The 12,882-nt window shown below is 42.7% G+C and overlaps 1 long non-coding RNA gene across 11 annotated transcripts; it reads left to right on the top strand.

The window, feature by feature from the left end:
- Window positions 1-6,107: 6,107 nt before the first annotated feature.
- LOC125517550 lies at window positions 6,108-11,437 on the top strand. Of its 11 annotated transcripts, XR_007287680.1 has the most exons (7): window positions 6,108-6,713; window positions 7,202-7,262; window positions 7,450-7,673; window positions 8,070-8,211; window positions 8,649-8,767; window positions 8,970-9,079; window positions 9,477-11,437. It is a non-coding gene; the product is annotated as an uncharacterized LOC125517550 (long non-coding RNA). The 11 variants fall into 11 exon arrangements; XR_007287681.1 differs by having other exon boundaries at window positions 6,108-6,588; window positions 6,676-7,673; XR_007287672.1 differs by having other exon boundaries at window positions 7,202-7,673.
- The last annotated feature ends 1,445 nt before the right edge of the window (window positions 11,438-12,882 follow it).

Here is a 12,882-nt window from a genome sequence, read left to right as displayed (position 1 = left end):
GTTACCATTAAGGATTGGTAACTACGTATTTCCCTCAGACCTAATAGTGTTGGAATCTCAAGGATTGGATGTGATATTAGGCATGGATTGGTTGTCAAAGTATGAAGGGAATATTGAATGTGCCAGTAAGTCAATTTTGCTTACCACCCCAGAAGGAAGAAGGATCAAGTATGTATCACGTCATGTGCCAAAAAGGACTCAAGTAAATTGCCTAACAGGAGTGGTGCAGGAGGAAGTACCAATAGTGAAGGATTTCCCTGATGTATTTCCAAAGGAATTGCCAGGCATGCCACCGGATAGAGATATTGAGTTTTTGATTGAACTTTTGCCAGGCACAGGGCCAATATCAAAGAGACCATATAGGATGCCCACAAAGGATTTGGTGGAGATTAAGAAGCAGATTAAGGAGTTACTGGATAAGGGTTATATTCGCCCAAGTTCTTCACCTTGGGGATCACCAGTACTTCTAGTAGAAAAGAAGGATGGATCGTTAAGGATGGTTGTTGATTATCGAGGATTGAATGAAGTAACCATCAAGAACAAGTACCCACTACCAATGATCAATGATCTGTTTGATTGATTGCAAGGAGCTAAGGTATTTTCCAAGATCGATCTGCGATCAGGATACCACCAGTTGAAGATTCGAGAACAAGATATACCTAAGACGGCTTTTACCACCAGGTATGGGCTGTACGAGTATACCGTTATGTCATTTGGTCTGACTAACGCACCAGCATATTTCATGAACATGATGAACAAGGTGTTTATGGAGTTTCTGGATAAATTCGTGGTAGTGTTCATTGATGATATCCTGGTTTACTCAAAGAATGAAGAGGAGCATAAGGAGCATTTGCGTTTGGTGCTTGGTAAACTCAGAGAACATCAATTATATGCCAAGTTTAGCAAATGTGAGTTTTTGTTGAAGGAAGTTGGATTTCTCGGACACGTTATATCTGGAGAAGGTATAGCAGTAGATCCCACTAAAGTTGACACCGTGACCAATTGGGAAGCACCAACAACAGTTGGAGAGATCCGGAGTTTTCTTGGACTCGCAGGATACTACCGGAGATTCATTGAGAATTTCTCAAAGATTGCGAAGCCTATGACGGAGTTGTTGAAAAAGGATACCAAGTTCATATGGACTGAGGAATGTGAGGCCAGTTTCCAGGAATTGAAGAAACGTTTGGTTACATCACCTGTGTTGATTTTGCCAGATCAGACCAAGAATTATGAGGTGTATTGCGACGCTTCACGTCGAGGACTTGGAGCAGTGCTTATGCGGAAAGGAAGAGTTGTTTCCTATAACTCACGACAGCTTAAGCCTCATGAGTTGAATTACGCTACGCATGATTTGGAGTTAGCAGCCTTAGTGCATGCATTGAAAACCTGGAGACACTTTCTCATTGGAAATCATTGTGAGGTGTACACAGATCACAAGAGTTTGAAGTATATCTTCACGCAGAAAGAGTTGAATCTCAGGCAAAGAAGATGGTTGGAGCTCATCAAGGATTATGATATGAGATTACATTATCACCCCGGAAAGGCCAACATAGTAGCTGACGCGTTGAGCCGTAAAAGCCATGTCAATACCTTAATGACGGGAGATTTACCAAGGGAGTTAGCTGAAAATCTTCATGAGCTATATTTGGAGATAGTTCCGAGAGGCTATGTAGCAGCATTGGAGATTCAGTCTACTTTGATGGATAAGATCAGAGAAGCTCAAAGGACTGACAAGGAGATTGCCTCTATAAAGGAGAAAATAAGCAAAGGAAAAGCTAAGGGATTTCGTGAAGATGAGCACGATACCCTATGGTTTGAAGACCGTGTTTATGTACCAAATGATTCGGAGATCAGGAAGTTAATTCTGCAAGAGGCACATGATTCACCATATTCGATTCACCCAGGAAATACCAAGATGTATTTGGATTTGAAGGATACTTTCTGGTGGACCGGAATGAAGAAGGATATTGCGGAGTATGTAGCAGTTTGTGATATATGTCAGAGAGTAAAGGCAGAGCATCATAAGCCAGTAGGATTGCTACAGCCATTGCCGATACCCGAATGGAAGTGGGATAAGTTAGGCATGGATTTTATTACGGGTTTACCCAGAACTCGTTCAGGCTATGACTCAATATGGGTTGTAGTCGATCGTTTGACAAAGGTAGCCCATTTCATTCCAGTGAAGACTACCTATACCTGTGTAAAGTTGGCAAAGATATACATGACCAGAATCGTATGTCTACATGGAGTTCCAAAGAGCATTGTATCAGATATAGGAACCCAATTTACCTCAAAGTTCTGGAATCAGTTGCATGAAACTTTGGGTACCAGACTAGAGTTTAGTACAGCTTTCCATCCGCAGACAGATGGACAGACCGAGAGAGTCAATCAAATTTTGGAGGATATGCTGAGAGTTTGTGCGCTAGATTACGGATCTAGTTGGGACGAGAATTTGCCATATGCAGAGTTCTCTTACAACAACAATTATCAATCCAGTTTGAAGATGGCCCCTTTCGAAGCCTTATACGGAAGGAGGTGCAGGACCCCATTGTCTTGGGATGAAGTTGGAGACCGTCAGTTGTTTGGACCGGCTCTGATTAAGGAGTCTGAACAGAAAGTGAAATTGATTTGCGACAGGCTCAAGGTAGCCCAGTCCTGGCAGAAGAGCTGCGCAGATTCTAAACGCAAGGAGATAGTTTACGAAGTCGGAGACCGAGTTTATCTTCGAGTATCACCACTTCGAGCAGTTAAGCGCTTTGGAGTTAAGGGAAAGTTAGCGCCACGTTTTGTAGGCCCATACAAAGTTTTGGAACGAATGAGAGAAGTAGCCTACAAGTTGGAATTGCCCGAAGGATTATCAGGAGTTCATGACGTGTTCCACGTTTCCCAGTTGAAGACGTGCCATGCAGAGATGGCTGATATACCGCTGAGAGATACAGTGCCGCTGGAAGCAATTCAGTTGGACAATGATTTGACCTATGAGGAGAAACCAGTCAAGATTCTTGAGTATGCCAGCCGAGTTACCCGCAGTAAGGTTATCAAATTTTGCAAAGTTCAGTGGAGCCACCACATGGAGGATGAAGCCACCTGGGAGCGAGAGGAAGAATTGCTGAAGGACCACCCTCACCTATTTTCTAGCCAACTCGAATCTCAAGGGCGAGATTCATCTTAAGGGGGTAGGTTTGTAACATCCCAAATTTTCAATTTGGAATGTTATACATTAGATCATCATATCATATCATATTTTATTGCTTTTCTGGTTGATCCTAGAAATTCTACGCAACTCAAGGACCCTCGGAGAGAATTGGGGATTTCGTTACTTTCATATTTGAGTTTTCTCAAATTTTGAAATAGGGATCATTTGATTTTATTTATTTTATCTTCAATCATTTCTATTATCAAAATATGAGAGAGGGAATAAAATGACTTCCCAAAATAAAGAAATATTGAGGGTTTAATAAAAAAATCAAATAGATTTTATTTTGGTTTTATTTGCTATTTTATTTGAATTTAGGAAAAAATTGCACGTTTTCAAAAATTGCATTTAGAGCCAAAAAAATGTTCATCCTGTTCTAAATATTTTATTTAGACGGGGAAAATTTGTTTTGGCATTTTTATATTTTTTATATTTTTTTTCTAGATTTTTTTTGGCGCAGCAAAATTGTTAAAAAAACCCGCGCCCGACTGGGCCAAGGGCCCAGCCGAGCAGGCCGGCCCAGCCAGCCGCCGCCGCCTCCAGCCGGATCGGGACCAGAGTCCCGATCGCCGCCGCCGTGACCGGGGAGGACACGCCTCCCGAGGCCGACCCCTCCCCCAAGTCGACCTCCCCCGCCCCCTTTATAACCGCCGCCACCCCCTCCAACCCCACACCGCCGCCCCGCCGCATGCGCCGCTGCCGCCGCCTGCCGCTTGCCGCGTCGCCCGGAGCCGCCGCCACGCCACCTTGCCGTAGCCCCGCCGGAGAGCCGCCGCCGCCGCCGAGGTAGCCGCCGGCCGGTTTTTGAGAAAAAACCGATTTGGTTTTTTTTGAAAACCCTAGTTTCCGTTTCTTAAAATAAATAGATCGGTTTTTTTCCGGTTTATTTATTTAGCGAGCGCCCGTTCGTCCGTTTGTTTTAGCGAACGCGTTTTTCGTTTAGTTTCTGTTAACGAACGTTCGTTCGTTAACTGTTCGTCGTTTTTATTTTTCTCGGATTAAATCCGCGGTTTTTTTGATCGCGATCTCTGATCCGATGTTCGTTCTAGTTTATCTTGTCGCTCGTTTATCGGATCAGGCGATTCCGGCGCCTGGAGTTTCGTCTCGAAACCCTCTTTCCGTTTAACCAACTCAAACAAGTTTTTGCCACTGTAAAAATTACCCTAGATCCAGAATAGTAAACGAAGCCTGTTTCTTTTGCCGTTTGTCTTTCGTTGCTTCGTTCGATTTGATTCTTTTTGCCAACTGGAGTTTTTAAGTTGAACTTTCTGGTTAGATCTTTTATTCGAGTTTTACCTGTGTATTAGTTGAGTACTTATGGTATGCTTGTTTGTTTGCGATAGAATACCCGAAGTGCGCCGCTTGCTACTTTGAATCGCTAGGTTTTGCGGATCATCAGCAAGGCAAGTAACACTTTGATCATACCTCCTACTACCCAGTTTTATTGCATTAGATTAATCCTCACACATTGCATGATTAGGATCTAATTAAATTATGGGTTTGGGGAGTAGTTGAGATAGAACCTATTACCTGTTTATTATCAAACCTTTGGGAGTTACTCTACGTTTGCTTATTATTGCTATGCTATGCTAGTAGACGTGGATTGGGTGAGTGTATCCATGACAGATGTGAGCTTTGTTAATTAATGGCTTATCTAAGGTGGCAACCTAAACACACATCTGGGTGGATTGAGACACCTGGGTATTCCAGCGATTGCCTGTTTTCTTTTGGACCGTCACGCAGGCTCAAAGGGATCATGAGATTATTCATACTAGAAACTTCCGTGTGCAGCCACAAGCTACTATGGGCTCTAGCATAGTTGACTAAGTCGCGCGAACTCTTACAGTGGTAGACTAGCAGATGTAGGGGATGTAGGTTGGTACGGTCTCCCCGTTCGTAAGGTGCTAGCGCTTCTGAAAGACTATGTCTCGGTCATCCGTTTCTCAAACACCAAGCAGTGCGAGAAAACCAATGGAGGAGATCGAGTCTTGTGGGGAAAAGTGCGCAAACCTCTGCAGAGTGTATAAACTAATCATGGTTAGCCGTGTCCCCGATTATGGACATCTTAAGTATCTAGTACCTGGATTATCATGTGAATCTCATCATGTTACTCTAAAGTTAATTGTTGGGGTTTTAATGATGATGCTTAATTGGGATTGAGAATGCTGTCAACCATTCTTAATGTTTAACAACTACCATAATAGTTAAATAAAATTTATTCCTTTGCAGTAGGTAAAAATTGGCTTTACGCAAAACTGTAACCATAGAGCTTTCCACCAGCCATATATGCATATAGAATAGCCATACTCTTGTATTACTCTCTATGTGTTACTTTGCCAGCATATTCCATGTGCTGACCCGTTTCGGGCTGCAAGGTTAATGTTGCAGACTTTTCAGATGACGATTAAGGTGCCTTAGGTCGTGGTTCTATATTCAGTGATGCCGCTGGAGTTGATGGACTCACTTATCTTCCAAGCCTTCCGCTGTTATCGTTATTAGATGGCCTTAAGCCATATTTATTGTAATAAGTTCTCTTTTGAGACACTCGATGTAATAAGTGTGTGATTGCTACTCTGTTATAAATCCTTCAAGTACTGTGTGGTGTCAGCATTTCTGATCCAGATATGATACCGGAGCACAGAGATTGGACCGTTTGAGGTCTGATTGCTACACATTGTCCATATGATGGTAGTACTATCACTGGTTAAATAAAGAAATGCTTTTTTTCTCGGGTATCCTGGTTTAGTTCCCATCAAGATCTCTACTCTTAATGGAGCAGTTGGTAGTCTCCGCCGGTTAATTTTCGTCCCATCACTTTCGTCTGATTTTTTTCATAGGTTAACCTTAGTAGATTTTTTTTTTCCGTCCACCACTTCCCATCGCATCGATCAAGCGAAGCCCATCAATCCCCCACCGTACGAGTGGAAAAAAAACCAAAAAAAAAAAAACACACATCCCTCCCCAATTCCTAGCTCCTCCCCCCGTCTCCACCCACAGCCGCCGCCGCCGCACGCCCGCAGCCCTCCTCCGCTCGCTCTGACCATCCAAATGGTGCTTCTCCTCACGCCCACGCCGTCCTCCTCCTCAAGCCATCACCGTTGTCTCCCCTCCTCTGTGACCGGCCTGCGTGATCCCAACGCGGGGGACGACATTAACCATGGAGCGGAGCCCTGTGGGACGAGGTGGAGATTGGAGAATGCCGCGGCGATGAGGGGCACCACATACGTGGTACCACCACGCACCATGGTGGGGATGAGAGGTGTTGTAGCCCTTCCATCGAGCTCGACTCCGGCGGTCCACGCCGGCGACGACGATAACATGATCCCTACCAGTGATGAGCACGACGTGCTCCGGCCCAACCGCCTCGACCTCCACAAGCCCCGTCGAGATTCGTCAGCCCACCCTTCTCTTCTTTCACCACCAGGGGTTGAGGAGGAGCACCATCAACTCACTTGATTTTATTTCAATTTTCTATTCAGCTCAAAGAGGTTCTGCGGTACAGCCTAGGAAATAAAAGGTGAGTCAATTTGAAGCATGACCACCACCAACGTGCTTTTTTCTTCTTTCTCTTTCTAATAATGTTGATTGTATCTATAAGATATGTTAATAGATGCATCGAAGTCTGATTTGGGGAGGGATTTCTTAAGCTGAATGGAGAGGTCAAATTGAGCTATAAGCTGTTTTCTACTGTATTTCTTTAGTTCCAATTCATTGGATTTGATATTAAAGTTCTATAGCCAAATGATAGTTCAGATTGAGTACATCTGCTACTCCACTTATTTAAAATCTACCATATTCTATTATTTAAACTATTAACTATTGACTAGATGACGCAGATGCTTTCCCCATGGGATAACTTGACAATTTTTTAGAGAAGTGATAAAAAACGTCAAGCTTGAAGAACAAAAGTTTGAGCAAATATTGGAATGCTGACTTCAAATGCCATGTAGTTCATAGTCTATGTGCAATGGCTCTTTAATTTGACTGAAGCAAATGTGATCCCAGCGCGTCGACCTTGGAGACGGCTGCGATTGTTTGACGTCCTTCACAACTCACAACTGCTACGGTGCTTCCCGACTCCTTTTTGACTTTCGTCCCCATGTGTTTTGTTGTTCTGCCGTGCTTGTCCTTTCATTATTTTGGATGAAGTGCGTTGGTCAATTTCTGTTGGAAGCAGCAACAGCAATATCAAAAGAACTGAAGATCTGTTACAAATTAGTATATGTTTTTCTATGGATGTGTTTGCTATACAGGCTTAGGCTGGATATTTTGCTTCATGCTGATTGGGCAAACGGCTATCAACACCAATGTTAGCACCATCCATCTTTCTAGCGGACTTCCAAGCACGCAAGTATGAGGATACCATGGCCAAGGATCATATGGTGATGCACCGCGGCAGGGCTATCGGGATGAAAAAGAGGCTTTTTTCGTGCCCCACGTTGGCCACACCACTACCGCCTACTCGACAATGAAAGCCGTAAGTGTCTTGCTTCGATCTCTTCTTCTTTCCGATGATGATTATATCTATGTTTTTAAGGCATCTGTAAGGCAACGTTTAGGCGACGCCTAGGCGTCGAGGCGCCCCCCCCAGCGCCTTAAAGCGAAGCGTCACCTTAAAAACATAGGATTATATGTCTATGTGCCAATTCACCACTGAAAACAGTGATTTGATGCATGCCTGGTCATTTTATTATTGTTAAGTTTCTGTAGCCTGAAATGTGAAACCACACTGAATTTGGCTCGTTCACGTGCCCTCTAGCGGTCTTGGTGTTATTACTTCTGAGGATGGACCCAGAGTGGGTGATACTTTGTTAGACAAGCATGTACCTCTACAATCTTAGTAATTTATGACCAGATGGTTGTGTTTTTTTAGGTTGGACCTTGTCTACTTACCAGAGCGGGTTATAGTTTGATAATCAAATATCTAGCTCTGTCATGCATCGGAGTGGAGTATCACCGTGGCAAGAGACTTCAGAAAATACCACTGCAATGCATGGGAGTGGAGCCTCACCATGGTAGGAGAATTCCGCAAATATTACTCCAAATCAAAGTTCTTCCCGAGGATCTGAATCCGTTCAGTTTGCCTTCGACGAAGTAACTGTTTTGTGCAGGATGGAAGAATTAGAAGTTGGTGTCCCTGTAGCATCCCTGTAATTCACTGCCGGAATTTGCACATATAATCTTCTATACCATATTTTCTTGATTTTGAATTCCGTAGATTGTTTCATACCCTTTAATTCACTGCTGGAATTTGCACATATAATCTTCTATACTATATTTTCTTGATTTTGAATTCCGTAGATTGTTTCATATCAGTACTGGTACTAAATGAATACTCTTCATGCTCTGATATGGATCCCCTGTTCTGATTGTAGGTGAAAAGTTTTCTTCCTTAAATTTTGTATCGAAACTGAAAAATTGCTCTGTTTTCATGACTTCTATCGCTGCACAGGGAAACCATCCCGCCACCGCTAGGGAGCTCTTGGTTGCACCGCAAGCTGCAATGCCTTGTCGCTTGTGTCACTTAACCGCTATGGCCTCTCGCTGCTCAAAATTGATAGTTTGGTGCAGGTTTGTCTCACCCACTTCTTCTAGTCCTACTTCTGTTACTATATGTAGACCATGACACTCAGTTCTAGCAAAAATTGCATCTTGGTGAGGCTCACTGGATAATGTTCATGGTTTATAAGCTTTTGACTTGTTGTCTACTTGTCTTGCGCCTTCTTTAAGAGCAACTACCACATGTCTGATGATATTCCTCTACTGGTTGTAGTTAAGAACAGATTCCGTTACTTATCATAGCAGAACAAGAGAATTGCAGCTTATTATTGGTCGAAAATAAAATGTAGCTGGGATGAAGCTCAATGTGACGGGTCCAACTTGGTATTGATCTTCTCTAAAATTTCATATAAGTTTTTCTTAGATTCAAGCCCCAAGCCCACTGAACAATTGTTTTGCAGATGTGAGCCACACATCAGGTTACATTTCTAATAAATAAATGATTACTGAAATTATTTAATCCATGTTTAGACTAAATGCTAAAAGGTTAGTTTAGAAGCTTATCTAATCCTTATTTTGTATTGTTGTCCCTTTTAATTATATCCATGTATTCTATCAAGGATCATTTTGTTGCATTTGTAAAAGAAAAACAATTTTGTGATAAAAAAAAGACATGGAATTTTGCTATCAAAATTATTGTATCGTGCCATCTTTCTTCAGAATATTCTTTGTCCTCGACCTGATGGGTTGTTGTTAATCCTAATTTATTATTTGATTCCAGTGTCATTCTTTGTCCCTTGCGCTCATGAGGGGAGAGAGAGGGAGAGCAGAGAGGAGTGTGGACGCAGTGCTAACTGGTAGATACGGTCTGTGTGTAAGGCGGCAGTGATCTGCTGGTATGATTCTCGGTGAGCCAAGGTAACAGATAGCCGTTCCATCCCTTCTGGCGCCCTGTGGAGCCTGGCCAGAGTTTCCGTCAAAGCTAGGTAGGAAAGTAAGCTTTTCTGTCTTAGTTGCCGAGCAAGCTACAGTTATCTTTCTTTGAAAAGCTACGCTTTGTTGCATTGCCACATGTCACATGTAGGTTGCTTATGATATGCCCCAATAGTGGAGAGTATTTATCATAAAACTATCACACTACAGGTTTCATCGGTCCCACAGAACTACCGGTTTAAAAAACGTCAAAAAAACCAGATTATGCTAATTTTTTGCCTAAAAACTACCACTTGCGTTAGATGACCATTTTGCTGGTTTTAAACGTGTTATGACATGTGGGACCCACTTGTCAGGGCTGATGCGGCAGCAAAGTGAACTCCGTTTATTCGGACTGTTATATTTGCCGTTATTACCTTCTTCTTCCTCCTCTTTCTTTCCTAGGCATTTCAACCAACACCTCGTCTTCGTGCCCCACGACAAGCACTGTTGTGGTCCATGTCGTTCACCTGGAGGCTGTTGTAGTCGAGGATGACGCCTGACTAGGCCCCGTGCGGTGCATGGGCTTGTCGTCTTTGGTGGTGCCGTCGAGGACGCGAAGCTCGCCACTGGTCATGAGCGCGAGCGACAACGAGGCTGCCTCGACCGCGTTCAACCATCGGACGCTCATCGACCATGTGTACTTTCTCGGGGAAGGAGTAGCAGGTGGCAAGGAGATAGATGTCGCTTTGTCTTTGAGAGTGGTTAAGGAGACGATGACTACCGGACGAAAGAAGAGGCAGAGATAATTGGTATTTGTTGCCATTATATGAATGGTAGCCACACGTCGTCATGTTCGAGTCACATTTCTAAATTAGAACAATTGTGTGATTGGTGCATTTTCTGTTATTCCATGGCAATGCAACGGCAGCCCACGGATCGACACGAACATGGCGAGGGGATTGGGGCAGAGAGCGGGGTGGTTGGCGGGAGACTCCTCCTTGCCACTCCATGGGGAAGTACGATGTGAAGCGAGAGGGTGCCGTGGCGAAGCTGAGGTGGGCGGTCTCTGGTTTAAAGGAGAGGATTCCAACAAGAAATGTTTCACTACGGCATGAAACCTAGAGGGAAGGGGAGGGTCCGGCAGGAAAAGAGAAATGTGTGTCATGATTTATTTTTCTTCTCTCTTTTGGGATCGTGTGTTGTGGATAACATGATAGATACTCCGGGCAATCACATTTTCCCCTCACATATGGGTTGGATTTGGGGGAGTCCGAACTGTCCAGTCAGCTGAATTTTGGGGAGCCTGTTGGGCACCCGTTTGATGTCCAAACACGTCCAGACGTATGAGGGAGAAATGAGCGTCGACCTTGGAGACGACATTAATGCATTGTAGCTCGTAGCAACTATTTAATGGCTCTTTCTAAAAAGTTTCCATTTTAGTTTACTGAATATGTTTTCTTGCTTGAGTTATATCAGCTGGGCAAGTGCTAGAACCCAGGAGCATATGATTTTGCTGCTCTTGAGATACATGCCAATATTGCAATCTTGACTGTGCAACTATATAGACAAGGGATTGCATTTCTACATTGAAGGTTCAGTGTTGAAGCTGCTTGCATTGAGCTGCAATAGATCTTGACTTCGGCAAAAAAGAAGGTATATTGAGCTTAATGACGAATGGTTACATATAGATAGAAGAACCGGTTGTAATATATACATTTTTTGTCCTGAAGTAGCTCTTCTACCTTTGATTCGTGTAATGAATATCCAGTGTATATAGTTCATTCTTTACACCTTTTCTTTAAGAGAACACATATTTCTTTGTGTTTACATTTAAAACCTATGTTTTCATTTTAAATAACACACGTGAATTTTAAACCTCCGCGGCCGCAACGTCCAGGACATCATGCCCAGACACATGGAGCACTGCCTTTTGGTCATTTTCTACTCAATTATAGAGTTTTATTGCAGCATCATAATTTTTTGTATCTCAGTAAAGTGCATGTTTTTTAGATTAATAGTAAAGTGCATGTCAGTAGCTCCAAAAGGAAAATTTTCAAGAAAATTGTTCTTTCCTGATGGTAATCATTTTCATACAAACTACTATGCTTTGCTTGTCCTGTTGGTTTTGCATCGTGTCCATTCCAGAACCTCTGGAATAATGAACGTTGTTGAATTCCTTCTACTGTGTTATGATTTTTAAGCTTTAATTGTTGCGATCCCTTAGGTTAATAGTAAGCTCGAGATGAAACTTTGGCGGAGATATAGTTTTGATATATAACTTTACTTCATTTTTAATCCATGTGGTAATGTCTTTAGCATACATGATATTTTAGCATAACATACACTGTTCTCTCATAACAATTGATCACTTTCTAAACTCTAATCTTATTTTGGTTCACGTTACAAAACTACATGATGATGAAGGGCGGAGTTGTCCTTAGAAGAATTGTCTAAAGAGCTAAAAAGTAGTAACACCATGTCTTGTTCAAGTGTCAAATCAGCATTGCAACACGATGACTCATGTATGACATCCGCCCGTGTTGATTATTGGTACCTTAGATAATTAGGAGATGCATGCATCAACCTATGATAATTAGTATATGTCTGGCAACATTTTTATGTGTTGTAGTTAATTTGTACACAAATCACCGTAAGTCAATGTGTGTAGCACAATAAAACAGAAAAGGTGTAACAAAGGGGATTATGTGGACGTTCAAAAGGGGCAACAAAATTCTTCCAAGTTTTAAGAATATATATGTAATAAAAAAATTAAAGGCCCGTAGCAACGCACGGGCAATTTGCTAATAATTATGATGCTTCTGTTTGTTGGTGTACTTTTCATTAATTCTTATTGACAATTGAGATGTCGTTGCTAACCCTTTTTTATATTTTGGGAAATAGCGATGCGTGTCTCCATACCCGGGCATGTCTTCCTCAATTTTAGTGGAACTGCACAAAATTGGATGGTCATTGTTGTTCCGCCTCACTGTCCTCTGCCACGTGGTTCTTCCTTCCTCGAGGTTGATTACTGAGAAGAAACAGACCACAGTGAGGATTTGTCGAACTTCTTAGGTGCCTCACCCAAACTTGATGCCAAATGGATGATGCATCACCACGATGACCTATCGATGCTCATGGTTGTGCCTCATGGTTGCGTTAGCTGGTGAAGCTGATCGATTTTCGACGAAAAACAAGCTGTCTTCCATCAGTGCTCTTTGCTTGTTACACACAAAGATGATATCCTTCGTCAGTTCACCTTGGTTGCGTTGGAG

Source organism: Triticum urartu, chromosome 6, assembly GCF_003073215.2.
Source record: "Triticum urartu cultivar G1812 chromosome 6, Tu2.1, whole genome shotgun sequence".
NCBI classification, from domain to species: Eukaryota; Viridiplantae; Streptophyta; class Magnoliopsida; order Poales; family Poaceae; genus Triticum; species Triticum urartu.
The sequence above is the reverse complement of the archived record's forward strand: the minus strand, read 5'-3'. Positions and strand labels throughout refer to the sequence as shown.